We start from the raw sequence: 22330 nt of genomic DNA on the forward strand, positions 1-22330 counted from the left end.
TGGGAAGTTAGATTAAAAAGTCACTCTTTTTGGGAATTTACTCTGGAAGAGAGAGGTGATGTTTGAACCTGAACTATGGAATGTTCAATTACTTTTAAAAGCTGTTTGGGTTTTTTTTTTGAAGATTTTATAAAAAAAAATGTATTATAACGATTTAATGTATATAAGTTAAAAAGAAGATTGAGAAATGTGTTCATAAGAAACATAAAAATTTTAGGTTATTATCACGTTACCCCCTTAACGTTTGGTGCCACTATCAATTTTTCCCCTTAACATTATTTTTTAATCACTTTACCCCCAATACTAATGGTCAAATTTAACGGAGTTTGTTACTTAAAGTGAAAAGACATGTTTAACCCTTAAAATTATTATCACTTTACACCCATAAACTATAGTTTCATTATCAATTTACCCCCTAGAGTTATTTTTTAGGCAATTTATCCTATCATTAAACCAACTTAGCAAGTTAAAAAATTTTAGCAGAAAATACCTTCCTCTTTGCATAATAAAAATAATAAAAAATTTAGAGTGGCTCTTCTCTTTTTTAGTATCAAGAAAAAAATCAAAGTAAAAATTACAAATAAGAAAGAATTAAATACTTTTATTATTTTAAAATTATTTCACTTTTCTGTTTACTACCAAATTGACAATCTTAATGTAATACGATAATGTTAGACTTTTCTTTATTTTCTTTCTTTGCAAAATCTAATTTTCTTTCTTCTTGTTTTCTATCTCTTTTTCTTTTCCTTGTATTAATAAGTGTGAAAAAAAGAAATTTGAGAAAACCTTTTTATTTTTATGTTTTTCGATCTCTTAAAGTGAAAAAAAGAAAGAATAACCATTCCAACTTTTTTATTTTTAATTATATATAAAAAAGGGTAAATATATTTAAAATTTTTTGACCATACTAGTTAGATTAATGATGAAGTAAAATGCATAAAAAATAATGTTAAGAACTAAAGTGATTGTATCACTATAATCTAAACGAATAAAGTGATAACAACAATGTAGTAATGCTATAAAATAAAATGGTATTTTTGTCCAAAATTTTTTAACATGTTGAGTTGAATTACTTATAAGGGTAAAGTGATTAAAAGATAATGTTAGGGGGTAAACTAATAGTAGTGATATAGTTTAAAGGGGTAAAGTGATAATAACCCAAAAAATTTTCTTTAAAGAATTGCAATCCAAACAAGGAAAAATCTTCTTTCGAGCTAGACTAGAAAAACTTGAAACAATGATTTCAAATTTTCAAAGAATTGCAACATATCTGAAAAATTGTACTGTTAAAATCTAGTATAACTTATAAATAGAACATTCGCGAATGGTTTTGCTTTTGATGTGACAAAGTAGCAATCATTTAACTCAAGGTACTCTTTGATTTGTTGGGATATAATTGGGTACTAATCACTCAATTATCTATTTATGACCCATCTAATCTTTAGGTTTGTAATTAGTTTAAACTTACTGTACTGTTACGATTAAATTCCTATAGCGAGAGGATTGTTCTTGGCATATAATTGATTGATTTTATAAGAAGGGTTGAAGACAAGGGAAAGAAAAAAACATGAAAATTGGTCTAATGTTTTCAACATTTTCTCCTCATTTTTATGAAACTTAATTACACCCAAATATTGAATCTACTTATCATAGAAGTCCGAGAGTTAATTTTAGTTTGTGAAATCCAAAAAGCTTGTGATAATTATTATTTTTTGACTAATTGTGATAATTATTATTGGTGGCGAGGACGGAAAGTTACAAGTGGGTGGAATTGGGTTCTGGGACTCGCACGAATTTTACAAATTTTGCAAATATAATTGGGCCCCGCTTAAGAAACTCAAATACCCAACCCAATTATTTTGCGCGAGTAGAAATAAAGTGTCAGAATTGGCCGCTGTAGATTCCCCCTAAGGCCCTGTTTGGTCCTAGCTGTTTGGTGTACACAATCAGAGACACAAGTCAACGCCTCGAGCGTTCACTTTTTTGGGGAAGATATATGCAAAATAGGATAATTTCAAAAACCTCCCATGACATTTCTGATCCTGATAGTATCACTTGACACTTTCGAGTCTTGAAAAATCTCACTTGCATCCCCGACTTTCAGAATATAATATTAAAAAATTTTATTTTGGGAGAGAGAATATGATCTCATTCTAAATATTTCCCTTTCTTGTGGTCTCATAATTAGAGAAAAATACTGTTTTGATACCCAAACTTTGACACATGAGCGATTTTAGTCTCCAAATTTTGGACAAAAACAAATTTGGTATCCAAACTTTCAAATTTTGAGCACATTTAGTACCCTTGACGATTTTTTTCCAAATTGCTATCAGAAAAAGTCATGTGACAGTCACATGTCCGACTACTATTGTATAAAAAAAATGCCAACAAAATGTCAAATGCCATTCTAAAACCAAGTATTAAGTTTAAGGACTAATAATGTAATTAAAAAAATCTAAGGACTAAATAACATCACATGAGTCATTTAAAAAATAAAAGAAGAAGAAAACGATGTAAAACTCTGCCAAACTCATTTCATAGGTTTTCTTTTCTTTTAGAGAGAGAGAGAGAGATGGAGCATAGATAGAAAAAGAGAGAGATGGAGCACAGATAGAAATGAGTTTGGCAGAGTTTTACATCGTTTTCTTCTTCTTTTATTTTTTAAATGACTCATGTGATGTTATTTAGTCCTTAGGTTTTTTTAATTACATTATTAGTCCTTAAACTTAATACTTAGTATTAGAATGGCATTTGAGATTTTTTTGGCATTTTTTTATACAATAGTGGCTGGACATGTGACTGTCACGTGACTTTGTTCGGTAGCAATTTAAAAAAAAATCGTCAAGGATACTAAATGTGCTCGAAATTTGAAAATTTGGGTACCAAATTTGTTTTAACCCAAAATTTGGGGACTACAACAGCTCATGTGTCAAAGTTTGGTATCAAAACTACATTTTTCTCTCCTAATTATCATAGCACATTAATTTTATCTCTTAATTTTTGTAAATTTGATTGATGTGGTTATTTAATCAAACTTTAATTGTTGATAATAGGGCCGAAAGAACCTTTAATAGTTTTTTGTATCATTAGTTTGGACAAGAAATATATTTAAAATTATAAATAACTTACAATACTCGTAAAAATAACTTGAAATATTTTACAATAATGAAAATAATTTTTTTACAACAACTTGGAAATGGCACAAACAAGTTTGTATAATTTTCAACATTTTGTATAATTTTATATTTCACACCATCCATTCGGAAAAAGAATTCAAAAACTCAAAAAAATGTGAACAATGTAGAGAACTCTTTAAATTAATTCAAAACACTTTATAGTAAAGAAAATAATACTTTTGTAGCTTACAAAACCCTCAAATGAGCATTCAAATATAAAATCTTTGTACTTTAAAAATGTATTATAATTTGTCCCATCAGAATGAACCATTATGCTTTCCATTTTTATTTTTAAATTATTATTAATATATTCTAGTTTTTGTACTAGAAAGAGAAAGACAACAAAGGGGCAAATTTAAATTATGATCTCTCTCTCTCTCTCTCTCTCCCTCCTCCCTCCCTCCCTCTATCTCAAAATATGAGTTTTTTTAACATTATATTTTAAAATGTGTTGCAAAAGTTTATAAAAGGCTTAAAATAGGGAAGTTAAGTAAGATTTTTTAAAGTTCAAAAGTGTCAAATGACATTATTAGAAACGTCAAGGGAGGCTTCTAAAATAATCCCATCTAAAATTTAAGGATAAGGTTACGATTAGATTGAGAAATTGATTTATATTAGAAATATCTTATCGTAACAACTGTACCTTTATATTAAAAAAAACATTGACAGTTGTACATAAAAAAAAAGAAACTAACATTTGTATTTATTTATGGTTATGGAAATTATCAGAATTTTTTGTAAACTAATCAAGACTTAGACGTCCTTGGTTCAAATCCACTTTTTGTCCATAACTTTTGATGATTACAAAATAATTGGATGTTACTAATATTCTTTGAAGAGATTGTTTCAGGAATTGGAACAAAAACAAGGTCAAAGACTTGAAACCAAAACAAGATCAAAGATTGACAAATTGCTGAAATTGCTGTCGAACGCACAAAAGGACCATATCGGACGGCCGACAACCATTGAGTAACTTCGGATGCATGAAGAACTCACACTCGGACGTCCGAAGATAATAATCCAAGTCTTCTATGATCACTGACCTCGATCGGACACACAATACTTCAGTACCGGACGTTCGACAAACGTTCCGATACTTTGGACGCAATACACTGAGAGCACCGGACGTCCGAAAGAAATGAAGAAGGATTTGCAAGTTTACTTTCGGACGTATATTGTGGAAGGACCGGACGTCCTAAGAATCTCAAGAAAATGTCTTAAACTCACTGTCTTCGTTCGGAAGCAGAAAATCAGAGTACCGGACGTCCGACACCACCAACGGCTAGTTGACTCTTCACCTGCCTTCTATCCGTTGACAGCATTAATTGAAGAATTTTTTGATCTCCTATAAATAGAGAATTGCCAATTACTTCAAAAGAACTTTTACACATTAAGTCTACATCAGATCTTGAGTGATTCAAGTGTAAGAATACTCCAAAAAGAAGATTTGTACTCTTAGTTATGTAATCTTCATTTAGCTTTTCAAGTGTGATTCAGTTTTTTCAATTGTGTAGTTTTGTGAGAGTTGTCTTGAGGGATAGTAAAATTTTTTAACTTGACCAAGTGGAGTTCAGGGCAAGGAGGAGGTGAACCTTCCTTTGTACACAAGAGTGATTGTAATTCATCAACTTGAAGAAACTTGTTTGAATTAATCTACAAGCTCAAGAGGAGTTGGGTAGTTAATTGGTTTGCAATTCTTTCTTTTTTATTTACTTATTGTTACGTTTGTGATCTTTACATTGTTTATCTCTTTCACTTGGTTGTCTTCGATCCTTACAATTGGTATCAGAGCTTGGTTTCCTTGAGATTAAGGTCAATCAGCTTAGGAGTAATAATGACAACCAACAATGCCATATTTTTAGAAGGACATTCTGTCATTAGATCACCTATGTTTAATGGGTCAAATTATGTGAGTTGGAAAGAAAGAATGATTATTTTTTTACAATCTATTGATATTGAATTGTGGTTTATTACTAGTGAAGGTTCATATGATGTCTCTCTTATAGATGAAAATACTCATAGATCTAAACCAAAAATAAGAAATAAACTGACTGCTATGGATAGAACTCATCTCACCTTAAATGCGAAAGCTATGAATGTGTTATATTGTGTTTTAGACTCAAATGAATCTATTAAAATCAAAAGCTGCAAGTCAGCCAAGAAAATTTGAGATAAATTGAGAGAAATTCATGAAGATAGTAAGAATATTAGAAAACAAAAGAAGTTCATTCTAGTTACAAAATATGAATCCTTCAAGATGGAACCTCATGAAAATATTGATAAGATGTATTGTAGATTCAATGACCTCATTAAGAACTTAGAGGTGCTGGAAAATCAATACTCTCTAGGTGAAAAAAACAGAAAAATTCTGAATGCCTTATCCAAGGATTGGGAGAGTAAAGTGACTGTCATTGAAGAAGCTAGAGATCTAAATTTCTTGCCTATTGAATCTCTTATTAATTCTCTAACCTCTTATGAGCTGAAGTTTAAGTCCAAAATGCAGGAGGAAAAGGATGCGAAAGTAAGAAGGAGCATTGCTCTAAAGGCATCTCAAGATGAAGATGATTCTGCCTCCTTAGATGAAGAAGATGCAGAAGTTGATGACAGTGATATAGCTCTCATCACAAAAAATTTCAAGAGGATCCTCAACAAACGAAGGTTCAGAAAAGGAGGAAACAGCAACTCATTTCCAAATCAGTTCAGCAACAGAAGAAACAAAAAGAAACAAGAGTATAATAAAAAGTAAACTGATAAATGCTTTGAATGCGACCAACCTGGACACTATATGGGTGAGTGTCCAATGGTGAAGAAGAAAGAAAGAAGAAAATCAAGATTCAACAACTTTCAATTCACAAGGAATGATTGCAACTCCGATAGTGAAATTGAAAAGAAAAAAAAATCCACTCAATTGGCTTTTATGGCCATTGGAGATGATGGGGTAACATTTTCTAACTCTCAATTTGAAAGTGATGATGAAACTGATGATCATCTTGAATCTTTTATTATAAAATTGCATGATAGTTTGAAAAAATCTTATGCTAGAAATAAGGAATTAAAACATAAACTTAGCTTTTTTCTTCAGGACAATGCATGTCTTTTTCAAGAAAACAAAAAACTGAAAATTGAAAGTGATTTCTTAAAAAAGAGTGAGACTATTTTACACTTTGAGTTTGATAGAAAAACAAGACTTTGTGAAATGTTCAAAAAAGAACAAGGTGATTTGAAAAGAAGAATAGATAATTTAAATGAATTGCTCCAACATAAAAAATAAAACTGTTTTCAAAGTAATAAATCAAAACCTCATTTTGGCACTTATGAGAAGAAGATAAATTCTGCTGTAAATGAATTTGCTATTTATAAGAGAAGACAAGTAAGATTTATTAAACCTGTTCATGTAAATAACTCTTTGGTTATGTGTAATTTTTGTTGTCAAAAAGGTCACATGAAAAGTGATTGTTATGTGAGAAAGAATATGAGAAGAGGCATGAAATGCATGTGGATAGTTAGACATGATTCTATGTGACAGCCCCACATTCCCTTAAGGTGAACCAAAGGGGTTAGCGGATTGCCTGCCCAACTCTTGTTAGGACTAACAAGGCAGTTAAACACAATCTAAAACGTTCCGAAAAATAAAAGCGCGCTCAAATGAATCAGAAAAATCACAAAACGAAAACAAAAATCGAAATCGAACATGAACAGTGTCGGTCACGTCACAATCCGGCCGGATTTTCCGCCGGATTCCTGGCCAGAGAGCAACTGGCTGGATCCAAAAATGTCCAAGGCAATCCGCTAACCCCTTTGGTTCACCTTAGGGGAAGGTGGGGCTGTCACATGTGGTATCAGAGCCTAAATTTGAATTAGTCTGGGCGTGTTAGAAATCTTCGACTTGAGGAGTATATATTTGATTATTTTCCTTCGGCGTTGTGAGTGCCGCCACATCTATACCTATCATAATACGGTCGTTTTGGCCGTGGTCAAGGAGAGGAAGGAGCTAGCAAAGGATAATGAGAGGTTCAAAATCGAAGTGAACCAATTAAGGGAAGCCAATAAGAGGCAAGCCGAGCGAATTAAGGAGTTGGAGTATGATGTGGCCGGCAATGTTCATATTCGGTTTCGATTTTCGTTTTTGTTTTGTGATTTTTCTAATTCGTTTAAGCGCGCTTTTATTTTCTAGAACGTTTTAGATTGTGTTTAACTGTCTCGTTAGTTCTGACAAGAGTTGGGCAGACAGTCCGCTAACCCTTTTGGTTCGCCTTAGGGGAAGGTGGGGCTGTCACATGCTAACTCTAACAAGTAGGAGATATTGATAAGACTGATGAGATTCTTGTTCATAATGCTTTTTTATAATTTTTTTTTGATATTTCTAATATTTTAAATTGAGCTTTTCTTGATATTTTTGAATATTATTGAAGTTTTATGATAATAAAAAGGGGGAGAAATGGATGTTATGTGAAAGGGGGAGTTGTTCTGAGCTTATAAAATTTTTTGACGCAATGAGTGAGGGGGAGTTTATACTCATATGCAAAATCTTTTTCTTTCCTCCATCCATTGTTTTGTCATCATCAAAAGGGGGAGAATGTTGACATTGGTCCCTAGTTTTTTATATTTACAAAATAATGGATAATATTAATATTTTTTCAAGAAATATTTTCAGTTGTGAAGCAAATCAGATTCAAAAATCAAGTGTAATTGAAAGGGACAAAGGCTGCTGAAAGCTGTCGGACGCTTGGATCGGACATCCGACAATCATTGCGTAACTTCGGACGCTGAATATGTCTCCACCGGACGTCCGATAGAAACAAGATGATTTCTCAAATCTCTTTGTTTGCTGTCGGACGCACAAAGAGCTTGCACCGGACGTTCGATAGAATTGAAGAAAATTTCTCAAACTCACTGCCTGCTGTCGGACGCAAAAAATAGGAGTACCGGACATCCGATACTCCAATGGCTAGTTGACTGTTCAGCTACTTTCTATCCGTTGGAAACATTAATGAAGCACTTTCTTGGTCTTCTATAAATAGAGCATGGACAGAATCTTTAAATAACTTTTGTACACTGAAGATACAAAAGATCTAGAGTGATTTTAGTGAGAAAATACTCTCCAAGAAAGATTTGTAGTCTTAGTGGTGTGAGGTTCATTGTAAGCTTTTCATTTGTGAGTGAATACTTCATGAGTGTAGCTCTGCGAGGGTTGTCCTGATGGATAGTAAAACTTCCTAATTTGACCGAGTGGAGTTCGGGGCAAGGAGGAGGTGAACCTTCCTTTGTATACAAGAGTGATTATAATTCATCAACTTGAAAAAGTTTGTTTGAATTAATCTACAAGTTCAAAAGGAGTTGGGTAGTTAATTGGTTTGCAATTTTTTCCTTTATTATTTACTTATTGTTACGTTTGTGATCTTTACATTGTTTATCTCTTCCACTTAGTTGTTTTCAATCCTTACATCCCTCCTCATTTTTAAATCTCATCCTTCCCTTGTTAGATTTTTTTCTCTTTTACAAGGATAGAATTACACTATAACTTTTTCGATTGGTAAAATTGTAAACAGGAATTGATAAAGTCACCAAGCTAGCCTTATCCACCATTAACATAGCCTTTTGTGAGGAATAAATGTAATAGATAAGACTATTTCAGATCAATTTAACAGTTTGTGTATTACATGATACAAACCCCGTTGACGAATCAAAATTCGTGAACAACAAACTTGGGACCTTTGGTGATTGACACAAGTTTTGGTAGCAAAATTCCTATATAATCTTGACCCACAATCAAACGAATTAGCGAATCTTAAGAAAGGTAGTAGGCGCCACAATTAAGGGTGATGTCTTGATTGATAAGTCAGACGACCACCCAAGAAAGTGCAAAAGTATTCAAGGTTGCTCATAGAGCCAAGAGAGCTTTCTCTCAAAGTTATTTGTTAGAAAATTATTCGTGTGTATTGATGAAAGAAACAATGGGTTTTATTGTGTCTTTTACATAAGAAATCCTAACTAAACTTAGACAAACTAAAGCAAAACTTGGACCCTTAAATCCAATCTTTAAATCCTACTTGTAGTAATGGATCCAAGCAACTAAGCTGGACCGTTTATTAGTTAATAATTTAACCCAAAATAATGAACGAGATAATAAGATGGAAGAAATTTGGAAAATTTTGGAAAATTCAAACTTCATTCTCCTTCTTCACACACAACTTGAACTAGATTAATGAAACTTGAGTTCCCTTTGTCCTTCCCTTTGACCATGTTAGGCACTTCAATTGAGTCTTGAACAGCTTGTACCATAGCTTGTAATGACTCGTTAAGTCTCTTGGCTCAAGCATGTGTCATTGGATCCATCGGAACAATCATGGGTTCAACTTGAGCACTTCGATCGACTTGGACAGCTTGTGACACTCCATCAGTCGCCTCCCCTTGAGAAGGATTTATCCTCAAATTGATCTCATCGCCTGCAAGAAAAGGACTCAAGTCAAATTCTTTGAATGTGACACTAACTTTGTACTCACTTGGTAGCTTGAACTTGTAAGCAATGTCGTTGACGCACTTGAGTGCTTGAAATGGTCCATCTCCACGTGGTAGCAACTTATTGTGTCATTGGACTAAAAATCACTCCTTTCACAGGTGATGCAATACCTAGTCACTTGGTTCAAACACTACGTGCTTACGTCCTTTATTCGATTGGATAACATATTGCATCGTCCACTTCTCGATGTTAGCATACTTTCTCATGATGTTGCCTAAAAAATTCTATCTTTTTCTTGCCATCTAAGTTAAATCATTTAGAAGTAGGTAAAGGCACTAAATCTAAAGGTATTAGTGGGTTAAAACCACAAACAACCTCAAATGGCAAATATTGAGTAGCAAAATATACGATACGATTACATGCAAATTCGACAAGAGGTAGGTAATCTTCCCATGCCCTAAGATTTTTGTGTAATATTGCACGCAACAAGGTAGAGAGAGTTTGATTAACTACTTCTATTTGCCCATCAATCTGCAAGTGACTAGTTGTCAAGAATAACAACTTAGTTCCTAACTTAGATCATAAGGTTTTCCAAAAATAGCTAAGGAACTTAATATTTTTATCAGACACTATGGATCTAGGAACACCATGTAATCTCATGATTTCTCTAAAGAACAAATGAACTACATAATGCATCATCAGACTTATGACAAGTAATAAAATAATCTATTTTAGAAAATCTATCAATGACTACATAAATGGAATCATTGCCCCTCCTAGACCTAGGTAACCCAAGAATAAAGTCCATTGAAAGATCTACCCACACTTTCTTAGGTATAGGCAATGGATTGCATAAACCATGCAGACATACCTGAGACTTCACTTGTCAGCATGTGATACACTTGTCAACAAATCGTTCCACATCTCCTTTCATGCGTGGCCAGTAGAAATATTCTTGTAAAATAGCATAGGTCTTAGTTACCCCGAAATGACTCATTAATCATCCATCATGTGATTTCCTCAATAATAACTCATGAATAGAGCAAATAAGAATACACAGCTTATCGATATGGTAAAGGTAACCTTCGGCAATGAAAAACTTACCTTTGTGAGGTACTTTACATGATTCATAAATCACGCCAAAGTCAGCATCATTTTGGTACAAATCTTTAATAAATTCAAATCCTAAAATCTTAGCATCTGAAGTAGTGACTAGGGTATACCTGCATGATAATGCATTGACAACAATATTTGTCTTACCTAACTTGTACTTGATGACGTATGGGAATGATTCGACAAAGGTGATCCACCTAGCATGTTTCTTGCTTAACTTTTGTTGCACATTCAAATATTTAAGGAACTCATGATCTGTGTGAATCATGAATTCCTCAGGCCGTAAGTAATGCTGCCATGTTTCCAACGTTCAAACTAGGGTATAGAACTCTTTATTGAACGTTAAGTAGTTCAATGTTGTCCCGTCGAGTTTCTTGTCAAAATAAGCGATTGGCTTCCCAATTTGCATCAATATGGCACCTATTCCAATGCCTGAAGCATCATATTCAATTTCAAAGATTTTGTTGAAATCAAGTAAAGATAAAACAAGTGTACATGTGAGTTTGTATTTGAAAGTTTGGAAAGCCTATTTTTAAGCTTCTCCCCAAACAAAATTCTTATTCTTTTTGACAACTATAGTGAATGGGGTGGCCAATGTGCTAAGTCCTTCATGAATTGTCAATAGAAGATCGCAAGTCCATGGAAGTTTCGAACTTCACCCACAGACTTGGGTACTAGCCACTCTTGTATGGCCTTAATCTTACTCTCGTCCACCAGTATACCCCGTGTACTAACTACAAAACCTAAAAACACAAGTTGGTTAGTGCAAAAAATGCACTTCTTGAGATTAGCGTACAATGTTTCTTGTCAAAGTACATCAAACACAGATCTTAGGTGACTAAGATGTTCATCTAAGTTACTACTAAAAATAAGTATATCATCAAAATAAACCACAACGAATTTTCCTAAGAAGGTTCATAGTACATGATTCATTAAACGCATAAAAGTAATATGTGCGTTAGTTAACCCAAATGGTATAATTACCCACTCACACAACCATACTTATTTTTAAACGTTGTTTTCCACTCATCACCTTCATTGATTCTAATTGGATGATATCCACTTTTTAAGTTGATTTTAATGAACACTACTACACTATAAAGCTCATCTAATATATCGTCGAGGTTAGAAATAGGGTGACGATACTTTATCATGATGGCATTGATAGCTCGACAGTCGGTGCACATTCTCCATGGTCCGTCTTTCTTTGGCACTAGTATGATCGATACTACATACGAGCTCAAGCTTCCTCTCGCCCAACCTATGCTCAGCAACTCATCAATTTGACATTGAAGCTCCTTGATTTCTTCTGGGTTGCTCTTATAGGCTGACCGATTAGGAATGGCTGCTTCATGGATGAAATTAATTTAATGTTCAATCCCTCTAATAGGTGGCAGTCCACTTGGTATCTGTTTGGAGAAAACATCAAGGAATTCCTGCAAAAGAGACACAACCTCTCCCAACAAAGTTGGGTCTAACTCATTAGTAGACATCAAAATCTCTTTACTATAAAGTACGAGTAAAGACTGCTTCGCACTAAGAGCTTGTCTTACTACCTTAGCTTTCACTAGAAAATTTGATTTCTTCTTAGTTTTCCCTACCTTGGCTGATTCTACATTATGGTTTTAGATTCATTAATCTCGGTCTTAACTGCTAATATCTTCCTCTCATTTTCTTTGTCAAATTCCCTTTGTAGACTAAGTTGGTTTCATGCACTTGTTTGGGTGTAAGAAGTACTAATGTTATTTTCCTATATCTATGCATAAAAGTGTACTTATTAGTAACCCTATTAAAAGTAATTTTCTTATCAAATTGGTACACAAGATTTTATCCTCATATCTTCCAATTTTAAATGAAACAAGTACCTATTTTTACTGCAAGTCCTCTAGCCTCCCCAAGTTGTTTTTTTATTAAACTTGGCAAAATGTGTAATGCTTTTTTTTTTTTTATGGGATCATGACGTAGATTCGTTAAGAATTCATTGGGTGTAATGGGAAAAACTTTGTTTTTCGGTGGAGAAAGTTGGTTTGGGATTTTGTAGTTTTGACGATGTTTCCAAAGCTTTGGCTTGTAAACTCTAGTGGCGTCTATGCTTTAAAGATTCGATTTGGTCTCATTTTATATATGATAAATACGTTAAGGGCCTTCATCCGTCAATGGTATCTGTAACTCAACCATCGCCTGCTTGGCATCATTTGGAGGGGATATGCACATTTTGCAGAGTCAAAAATTCGGTGGTGTTTAGGTAGAGGATTGTTGATTTTTGGTTTGATTACTGGTATTTTGATCAATCTTTGTCAGTGCTATTGGGGGTGTCTGATTTGCCTTATATGCTGCTGGTGGAATTTTATGGTGAAGATGGGTAGACTGTACAAAAGTTGAGCCAGTGGCTTCCGGATTTTTTAGTACAACAAATTCTACAAACTCGACTCTATCCTGATCTTGAGGATGTTATGGTCTGGACCTCATCTTCTTCTAGTTTTTCACTACCAAGTGGGCAAGCGAAAGTCTTTGGTAGAGAAGGAACTTGTCAGTGGTTGATCGAACTATTTGGAATAATGTCTTGCCACTTAAGATTTTCTTTTTTAGATGGTAGTTGTTGCGAGGTTTGTAACCTTTGGATGATAAGTCGAGGAACAAGGGGATTGTACTTCCTTTACAATATGTGTGTTGCTTGGAGGATGAATCCTAAAATCATTTATTCCTCCATGGTTCGGTAGCTTCTCAGGTGTGGAGTCACTTTGTTGGGAGATTTGGTACTCTTACTTCAGACCAAATGTGGACTAATGTTTCTGCGATGTTTATGTCATGGTTATTCTCATCTCCTTTGGTTGGTCTAGTTCACATTAGATCAATTCTGCTGACTGTTATTTGCTATTTTCTATGAAAATAACGTAATTAGATGCACTTTCAAGGAGGGACATTTTCTATTCAACATGTTCCTTGGATGATAGACTCATTTTTGGAGCAATTGGCTAGAGCAAAGGTGTTTGAAGCATCTCATTTTCGTGGAGATATGGAATATTTTTTGTTTCAATATGTTTTAAATCTCTCTAGAGTGGTCTAAAATATTATGATTTCATGGGTGAAACCATCGGTGAATTTTTATGTCGGTGAAACCATCGGTGGTTTCAATAAATTGAATTCTGATGCAAGTGTCGTGAAAGGCATAGCTTCAGGTCGTGGGTTACTTCGTGACCATGAATGATATTTGGTTTTTGTGTATTATAAGAAGTTTGGGGATGTTGATGTAGTATTGGCTAAAAGTCTTTCTCTATTGCATGGTCTTCGTCCTTGCAAGGATAACGGATATCATTTGCTTCACATTTAGGTGGATTCGGAGGCACTAGTTAGCATGATAAAGTCTGCATCCCAAGCTAAATGGCCTCATTGCAATATTTTGGAAGAATTCATTTTTTGCTTAGTTGCACGAATTTGGATATTCAACATATATTTAGGGAAGCTAATTCAGTTGTGGACAAGATTGCTGATTTGATACTTGCTTTGGATTCCTTCTTCATGATGTCTAATCAATTGCCTTCTTCTATTCGGTCGACACTGGTGCTAGATGCTAGGTCATTTCCTTTTGTTTGATCTCAGACTGTGAGGGAGTAGTACTCCTAGTTTACTTTTGCTTAATATTTTCCTGAGATCAGTTTTGGCCCCCTTTGAATTTTTGTATTTTTCTCTTTATTTTTTTCGTAATAAAATTTCAGGCTAGCATCCTGACCCCGTGAATGGAGATTGCCATTGAAGAAAAAATTGGCTCTCAAGAAAGTTGGTAGAAAAGTTGATTTTAACTCCTAGACTAAAAAGGAGCTAGTAAACACTACTTATTAGTCTAAATACCAACAAGAAATCAAATTATTAATGACAATTTTTTAACATTACTACTAATTAGTAAAATTAGTGTCAAATTTTTATTCAAAATAAATCTCCTTTGGTGCATCTTTAATCCAATCTTGAGTACAAATTAATGCTTCAACAGTAGAGGGCAGCAATGAGTCACGAAACTTGTTCAAAACACGTCTCCTATACTAAAAGCACTCTTAGATGCAACTAAAGAAATAGGAACAACTAAGATGTCTCTTGCCATCATGGACAATATTAGAACCTTGGCTGTATGAGCTCTCCAATAATCCAATACATCAAATGATTCTTCTTCATTGGGCTTGCTTGGATAGATCTTTTCCTCCAAATAATAGTCCAACTCTGTCTTGTTACAAGTGTTATCTTCCTCCTTGTCAATATTATAAAAATCATCCATGTAATTCTTCTTTGCTATGGAAGAATTGTTGCTGCTTGCCTTTGAAGTTTTCTCCTTTTGTGAAGCTATATCTTGTTGACACCTCACTTCATGAGCTGTTACATACTCGTTGAAAAGAGCTTAAATTGTTTCTTCAACATGATTTGACATGCATGGTACTAAATAGCTCTTATAGATATTCCTAAAGATAATCATCGATTTTCTCATTTTAAACCTAGAATCTAAAATAAAAGCAACATATTGAAAGGGACGTTCTAACTGATATTTTAATCCTAAAGATATTTGACTTTTTTTCTAACTGATATTTTTCAAACTCAACCAACATATTAGCTGTCATGCTTCCGAGAAAGGGACGTTCCTCTATAGAAGTTTCTCTTAATAACATGAACACATAGTAATTTCATAAAGAAACATATTAGCTGTACAATATTTGTTGCCAGAGAAAATTTTTTTGATGGTGTAAAAGTTTTCTAGAAAACCATGAACAATTCAAGCTTTTCCCAATCTTCAGTCAATGGGGATCTTTGAAGTTCAAATCACGAGTTTTGATGCGATCATAAGCTCTCCTATAATGCAATGTATATTCAAGCATTATATATGTTGAGTTCCACCTTGTACATATATCTTGAGATAACATTTTGCCTCTGGGAATACATTCCTAGTCTGCATAGTGAAAAAGCTCAAGTTTTCTCTTAGCAGACCTTCTAACATATTTCATCGCATTCCTAACCCTGTGAATAATCATTAATCTCATCCAATCCTTCTTTAACAATCAAATTAAGGACATGACCCCAACAACAAACTTGAATATTTCTCCCATTTAGCAATAATGCACCTCTAAATAAATAGTGCTCTTGTAGGCATTTAGCAATGACATTATTAGTTGAAGCATTATTCATAATTATGGTACATATGTTATCAATATTCCACTCTAACAGACAATTTATAATTATATCTGACAGATTCCTAGTCTGCATAGTGAAGAAGCTCAAGTTTTCTCTTAGCAGACCTTCTAACATATTTCATCGCATTCCTAACCCTGTGAATAATCATTAATCTCATCCAATCCTTCTTTAACAATCAAATTAAGGACATGACCCCAACAACAAACTTGAATATTTCTCCCATTTAGCAATAATGCACCTCTAAATGAATAGTGCTCTTGTAGGCATTTAGCAATGACATTATTAGTTGAAGCATTATTCATAATTATGGTACATATGTTATCAATATTCCACTCTAACAGACAATTTATAATTATATCTGACAGATTCTACCCTGATGCCTTCATTGGAACCAAGACAAAATTGATAATTTTTTATTCAATTTCCAATGATTATGTATGAAATAAGCAGTCAATGCCATGAAAGGAAAATCCGTCTTAGATGTCCAAGTATCTATTGTCAAACATAGTCTTGGTTTGGATTGTAAAAAAATCTCCTTCAATTTACTTTTTTCAACTTCATATATTTTCATACAATTAGTTTTTATTGTGTTTTTAGACGCAGATTTAACCTTTGGATTAAGACAAAAAAAAAGGATTAAGACCCAGAGTATACTTCTAAAATGATTTATCTTCAACAAAATTAAATGGTAGCTCTCGATTAATTATAAGTTCTGTTAGATCCCTTTGAGTGCTCTTTTTGATCAAATTTTCAAATAAAATTACTAACTTGATCTGAATTACCTTTGGAGAATCTAAGAAGCGTTTGCCCTTTTGACGATTGTCTCTTTTGTAGGCTATATATATGCCCCCAAATATATGTTGATGCAAATGAGCTGTTACTCCATTACTATGGCAAGAGAAAATTTTCTTGCAATAATTGCAAGTACATTCCTCTTTCTTTGGCACAATCTTGGTGAAATGGGCCCAAACCTTGGACCTCACCTTCACTTCTCTTTTTCTCTTTTCACCTTTATTTGCTTCTTCTCCTTTGGGTTCTTGTTTAGCTGCAGTTTTTGTTGCTTCAACATCTGTGATTGTAATAACAATGTCTTCATTATTTGTATTTGACATCTAACGCCAAAAAAAAGAACATTGTTAAAGACATAAAGTATTTACTAACACAAATAAGAGGAATAGAAAAGTGATCCTTGCATAAAAAATGTTACTATGCAAATACAACAAATTCATACCTCAGAATTTTTAGTTTTGATTTCTAAGAAAGTGTTTCGAATATACATAGCAGTCAAAAAATTGACAGGATAATTTTTTCCTTGATTGAGAAATGAAAAATAATCAATGAGCAAGTTTAAGTTAAAATAAAATTACTAATTGGATATCCAACCCAATTCATTGTAAAAAAGTTGATTATCAAACAAACTCATTGTATAAGTTTATCAAGAATAACTCAGGATCAACCCTTCATCGATGATTTGTTCTTTTATGCCTTTTTTGGTCATTATTAGAATTGAAGATTTTCTGGCTGAAATTCTTTCAAGGCTGTAGCTGCTAACATTAAGATTACTCTTTATTTCCATGGAAAAAATTGGTAGTTCTCTACAAAAAGTAACATTGATTTTCATTGGAACTTGTTAAGTGGCTAATCGTGCATATAATTGGTACATATTATCCCCTTTGTTTTGCTAAAATATGGCATTAATGGATCTATTTCACTCATATTTGAATTTTGGTATTATTTTTAGGAATTGTTGATGAGAATGGAGTAAAAAGGGCATTAAAGCTGAATTTTAGAAGACTGCACTCTATAAGACGTGGGCACGTGAGAAAACCAAGTGACAGACGGAATCCACGGAGTTGCACTTGCCGTGTCTTTGATTGCTACATTAGCCACAAATTGGAAGTGCTGATCAATTGGAACGAAATCTTTGTTTCTTGATTGAGATAAACCCTGTTAATTAGTATTTTAGGGAAAAACATTTGATTTTCTTTTTATTAGTACTATACTTATTAGAATTAGAGTCCAAAGAGGACTCTCCTTTTTGGTGAAAGGAAACGTAGGAGTATAAGAATGAAACAAAGCCTTCGGCTGAGGGGGCGCTCTCGAATCCTTTTTCTCCTTTTTCCTCTTGACAGACTATAAACGCTAGTATTTTGTCGCCGCGAATTCACCATGAGGAGCGGCTAATTTCTTTTCTAGTTGAAGGATAATTGAAGCTTTGGTTCGACAATTCTGTGAGATCTAATTTGATTTATTTGCTTCATCTATTTCTGAGTATTTACATATTCCCTGTCATCCATGTTTATGATTATTTTCTACAGTTAAATACCTGATCAATATTTAATTGTTGAAATAGTCTATTGCCATCTAAAATATCAAATCCGTAATTGTTTGGTGGTTTTAGTATCTGTGGCGCGTGATGTAATTTGATTGTAAAAGAAACTTTCGAATCTATGTCACGGGAATATATAACCTAGCTTAAATGAACCGAGCTTGTGTGCTTGTTGGTTAGAATTGGTAGCTTCTCTAATTATTAATGCTGTCAATAGGTTAAATCCTAAGAGCTTGTTTAGGGTTGCTTAATTGGCAAGAGAAATAGCCACAGAGCGTGTTGTGGTTATCGAAGCAGTAAGGCGAGGCAGGTTGTCAGAGCGTGTTGACGACCATAACCCGTTTATTCATGAATAAGTGATTTCACCTTTGCATCGATGATCAATTAAATGAACCAAAGTGGAGATTAGACCTTCGACTAGAGTGTTGCCTTTTCTTGATTTAGTTTTATTTAATTTTGTGATACTGTCTTTATTTTTATTCAAGTAAGCTATTTGGTTAATTTCTCCTAATCCCCCATTTTTCACAAAGAAATAAATCACTCAGTCCCTGTGAATATGACCCTACTCACTGCTATGCTCGAATTCAAATTTTAGAGTAGGAACTTTTATTTTTGCTGATTTGACACGCCAACAAATTTTGGCGCCGTTGCTGGGGACTTGGTGTCAAAATAAATTTATTTCCTTTGAATTTTATTTTCTTTGTTTATTTTTTATTTTTATTGTTACTGGTTTATGCCTAAATCTTCTCGTACAGGTGAGTTACAATATAATCCTGAGATAGAGAAGACTGCTCGTGCATTGAGAAAAGCAACAAGAGAACGAGCAGAGGCATCCTCCGCCTCTACTGGACATAATTCAATAGTAGATTTTGTGGATTCATTTAGTGAGACGGAAGAGATAAATAGCACCATGGCTAATGAACGAACATTGAGAGAATTGGCTGCAACAGATTTAAATCACTAGCCTCTCTGCATTACTTATCCTACATTAGAGGTTGCATTTGAGTTAAAATCTAGACTAATTCATTTACTTCCTTCTTTTCATGGCTTACCAGGTGAAGATCCCCACAAGCATCTCAAAGAATTTCATGTGGTTTGCTCGACAATGAAACCCCAGGGAGTCACAGAGGAGCAAATTAAATTAAGAGCCTTTCCATTTTCATTAGCCGATAAAGCTAAGGATTGGCTCTATTATTTGCCCTCTGGGTCAATATCCACATGGACAGACATGAAGAAGTATTTCCTAGAAAAATTCTTTCCTGCATCCCGAGCTACAAGCATTAGGAAAGACATCTGTGAAATTCGACAATTCAATGGAGAAACTCTACATGAATATTGGGAAAGATTCAAGCAATTATGTGCTAGTTGTCCTCATCATCAAATTCCTGACCAACTTCTCATCCAGTATTTTTATGAGGGTCTGTCCCAAACTGACAGAAGAATTATTGATGCTGCCAGTGGGGGCTCCTTAGTGAATAAAACACCCACGGAGGCAAGAAGTTTGATATCGAGTATGGCTGCAAATGCTCAACAATTTGGAGACAGGCAGGATAACACAACTCGTAGAGTCAACGAGGTAAGTAATTCTTCAATAGAGCAAAGATTAGATAGTCTAACTTCTTTGGTTGAAAAGTTAGCTGTAGGACAAATGCAGCAATTGAAAACATGAGGAATCTGCTATGGTTCGAGTCATCCAACAGATATGTGCCCCACACTCCAAGATGATTCGACTGAGCAGGCTAATGCAGTTGGATTTCCAGGACCGCCTCAGAGGCGGTATGATCCCTATGCAAACACCTATAATCCAGGATGGAGGGATCATCCTAATTTTAGTTATGCAACAAGGCCACTAGGATTTCAACAACAGCCACAATATCAACCTAGACCTCAACCTGCACAGCAACAATCTGCTCCTAAATCAGGTATGTCACTTGAGGATATTGTGAAATCTTTGGCTACTAACACTCAACAATTTCAACAGGAGATGAAAACTAGCATTCACAATTTGGAGAATCAAATGAGCCAGTTAGCTTCCACAGTCAATAGATTGGAGTCTCAATTATCGGGAAAGCTACCCTCGCAGACAATTGTCAACCCCAAGCAAAATGCCAGTGCCATCACATTAAGAAGTGGCAAAGAGTTGCCTGAGCCGAGCAAGAGAATTTCTGAACAAGCAATTGAGGAAGAGCTCGAAAAGGAGGGGAATGTGTCTCAACCTAGGGCCTTGGAACAACCAGATTTTGGAGAAAAATCAACGCAAGTGGTTACACCTCTGCCTCCATTTCCTAGTCGACTGGCAAAGTCCAAAAAGCAAGAGCAAGAACAGGAGATTTTGGACACTTTTCGAAAAGTTGAGGTAAATATCCCTCTTTTAGATGCAATTAAGCAAATTCCTAGATATGCTAAATTTTTGAAGGAGTTATGCACTGGTAAAAAAAAATTGAAAGGAAACGAGAAAGTGCATATGGGAGAAAACGTCTCGGCAGTTTTGCAGAAAAAATTGCCTCCTAAATGCAAGGACCCGGGTATGTTTACTGTCCCTTGCAAAATAGACAATATTAAAATTGAAAAAGCTATGTTGGATTTGGGTGTTTCGATAAATGTTATGCCTCGTTCTATTTATAATTTGATGAACGTTGGGCCTTTAAAAGAGACGGGCGTAATAATTCAGCTGGCTGATCGATCAAATGCCTATTCTGATGGAGTTTTGGAGGATATTTTAGTGCAAATTGATAATTTGATTTTTCCTGCAGATTTTTATGTGCTTGATATGGAGGATGATAATTCTAATTCATCTCCAATACTGTTAAGAAGACCATTTTTGAAAACTGCTAGAACAAAAATTGATGTTTTCACTGGCACATTGACTATGGAATTTGATGGTGATGTTATTAAATTTAGTATTTATGATGCCATGAAATATCCTGGTGAATCTCATTCAGTTTTTGTTATAAATGTAATTGATTCTTTGGTGCAGCAAAATTTTGAATTTAATAATGATGATGCGTTGAAGGTTGCTATTTCTACTGGTCTCTGTCAGGAAAATTTGCAAAAGATAAAAGGGAAGTTTGTTTTTCCTTTTGAATTGCAGGAAGTTATTTTTGAATTGAATTCTCTTTATCCAGAATTTTCCAATGTGTCTTACTTGGAATTACCTCTGTCTCATTCGCAGCTTTTGTCATCTATTGTGCAACCCCGAAGGTGGAATTAAAGCAGTTACCGGATAATTTAAAGTATGCATTCTTGGGAGATGGAGATACACTCCCAGTAATAATTTCTAGTAAATTGACTGCTTTAGAGGAAGAAAAACTAATTCGGGTGTTAAAGGACCACAAGGAGGCAATAGGATGGACAGTGGCTGACAAAAAAGGATTAAGTCCAGCCACTTGTATGCATCGCATCTTGTTAGAAGATGGTGCTAAGCCTTCGAGAGAGGCTCAAAGGAGATTGAACCCACCAATGATGGAGGTAGTGAAGAAAGAAGTTTTAAAACTTCTTGACACAGGTATAATCTATCCCATTTCAGATAGTAAGTGGGTAAGTCCTGTTCAAGTAGTTCCTAAAAAGACAGGAATTACTGTTATTGAAAATCCTAAAGGTGAGTTAGTGCCCACTCGAGTTCAAAATGGGTGGAGAGTTTGTACCGATTTTAGAAAATTAAATGCATTAACTCGTAAAGATCATTTTCCATTGCCTTTTATTGATCAGATGTTGGAAAGATTGGCAGGAAAATCTCATTATTGCTGTCTTGATGGTTTTTCAGGTTTTCTACAAATTCCAATGGCGCCTGAAGATCAAGAGAAAACCACATTTACTTGCCCTTTTGGTACATTTGCCTATAGACGAATGCCTTTTGGTCTTTGTAATGCGCCTGCTACATTCCAAAGGTGTATGGTTAGTATATTTTCTGATTATGTGGAGAAATATCATAGAAGTGTTTATGGATGATTTTACTGTCTATGGTAATTCTTTTGATGAATGTTTAACTAACCTCACAAAAATTCTTAAAAGGTGCATTGAGACTAATCTTGTCTTAAATTATGAAAAATACCATTTTATGGTAGACCAAGGCATAATTTT

The 22330-nt window shown here is 34.3% G+C and overlaps 1 non-coding gene across 1 annotated transcript; it reads right to left on the bottom strand.

Annotated features, from left to right (window-relative positions):
* Nucleotides 1–19526: 19526 nt before the first annotated feature.
* Nucleotides 19527–19633, bottom strand: LOC113743954 (small nucleolar RNA R71). The gene has a single exon (XR_003461244.1). It is a non-coding gene; the product is annotated as a small nucleolar RNA R71 (small nucleolar RNA).
* Nucleotides 19634–22330: the final 2697 nt, after the last annotated feature.

Source organism: Coffea arabica, chromosome 1e (assembly GCF_036785885.1).
Source record: "Coffea arabica cultivar ET-39 chromosome 1e, Coffea Arabica ET-39 HiFi, whole genome shotgun sequence".
NCBI lineage: Eukaryota > Viridiplantae > Streptophyta > Magnoliopsida > Gentianales > Rubiaceae > Coffea > Coffea arabica.